Raw genomic sequence first — 2,298 nt, forward strand, 5'->3', positions numbered from 1 at the left:
ACAATCATCATTGCCACTGTCATTATTATTATTATTATTATTATTATTATTATTATTATTATTATTATTATTTTATTGTCTTTGCACAGCTTCTAACACTGGAGATGTATTATAGTATCAGCTGTTTACTGCCAGTGAACTAAGGTAACGTCCCTTATTATTATTATTATTATTATCATTATCATTATTATATTATTATTATTATTATCATTATTATTATCATTATTATATTATTATTATTATTATCATTATTATTATCATTATCATTATTATTATTATTATTATTATTATCATTATCATTATTATATTATTATCATTATTATTATTATTATTATTATTATTATTATATATTTGACTTTTGCTTTGCTTTGTGTTTGTACAAGTTGACTTCAAATCTCGCCCAGAGACCTCAAGAGACAACAAGTTAGAAGTTCATGTTGGTGTTATGCCTAGGGTGTCATATATTTGGTTTTGCACATAGTATTGTTCTAGAGAATGTTTAAGAAAACATAAGAAAATTATGTGTTTGTTTTAAAATTTGAGATTACATAGACAGTATTTTGCATAGGATATGGGCAGTTCCCATAAGTACTATTTTTTGAATTTCTGGCATTTTGGGATTTCCTGGTATCTGAGCTAGGTAGCAATCAGCCCCTTTTGTCCAGCTCAGTAACAATTCTGCCAGATCATCATCTTCATCATCGTCGTCGTCGCCATCGTCATCATCATCATCATCACCATCATCATTTAAGGCAGCTAGCTGGCAGAATGATTAGTGCTCTAGGCCATATGCATAGCAACATTTGGTCCATCTTTACATTCTGAGTTCAAATTCTGCCTGAGTCGGCTTTGCCTTTCATCCTTCCAGGGTCAACAAAAAAAAGCACCTATCCCCACCCCCAAATTTCAGGCCTTGTGATTTTAGTAGAAAGGATTATTATTATTACTATTATTATTATGAAGGTGGTGAACTGGCAGAGTCGTTAGCATGCTGGACGTAATGCTTAGTGGTATTTCACCAGTTGCTACATTCTGAGTTCAAATTCCACCGAGGTCGACTTTGCCTTTCATCCTTTCAAGGTCAATAAATCAAGTACCAGTGAAATACTGGGGATTGATGTAATAGACTAGTCCCCAACTGTCAAATTTCAAGGCTTGTGCTTAGAGTAGAAAGGACTATCATTATTATCATCATAATCGTTAGCATATCTGGAGAAATGCTTAGCAGTATTTCGTCTTTCGCTACATTCCAAGTTCAAATTGTGCAAAGGTTGACTTTGCCATTCATCTTTCGGGGGTCAATAAATTAAGTACCAGTTGTGTACTAGGGTCAATGTAATCAGCTATCCTCCTCCCCACATTTCAGGCCTTGTGTCTATAATAGAAAGGATTATTATTATTATTATTGTTGTTATTATTATTATTGTTGTTATTATTATTATTGTTATTATTATTATTATCATTATCATTATTATTATTCTCATTATTATTATTATTATTATTATTATTCTCATTATTATTATTATTATTATTATTATTATTATCATTATTATCATTATTATTACCATTCTCTTTTACTCTTTTACTTGTTTCAGTCATTTGACTGTGGCCATGCTGGAGCACCGCCTTAAGTCTAGCAAATCGACCCCAGGACTTATTCTTTGTAAGCCTAGTACTTATTCTATCAGTCTCTTTTGCGGAACCGCTAAGTTACGGCGATATAAACACACCAGCATCGGTTGTCAAGCGATGTTGGGGGAACAAACACAGACACACAAACAGACACACAAATACACATACATATATATATATACATATACACGATGGGCTTCTTTCAGTTTCCCTCTACCACATCCACTCACAAGGTTTTTGTCGGCCCGAGGCTATAGTAGAAAACACTTACCCAAGGTGCCATGCAGTGGGGCTGAACCCGGAACCATGTGGTTGGTAAGCAAGCTACTTACCACACAGCAACTCCTGCGCCTTATTATTATTAACATTATTATTATTATTATTATTATTATCATTATTAATAATAATAATAAAAAAAATCATTATTATTATAAATGTTATGATATTACGACGGAACATGGCAACTATAGAACTAGCGCCACCACCAAAACCAAAATATAGAAATAAACAGCATTAATGAATATATATTAAATTTCTTGGCAATAATCTAGATTCAACTCCCTAAAAATATTTCTCCCTTTTTGGTGTTCCCATTTTATTTATTATTTATATTATATTTGTACACTTATTTTGTTATTTTCTTATTTCTTGTGTGTGTTTTTGTAT

The sequence above is a fragment of the Octopus bimaculoides genome, chromosome 29, assembly GCF_001194135.2.
Source record: "Octopus bimaculoides isolate UCB-OBI-ISO-001 chromosome 29, ASM119413v2, whole genome shotgun sequence".
Lineage (NCBI taxonomy): Eukaryota > Metazoa > Mollusca > Cephalopoda > Octopoda > Octopodidae > Octopus > Octopus bimaculoides.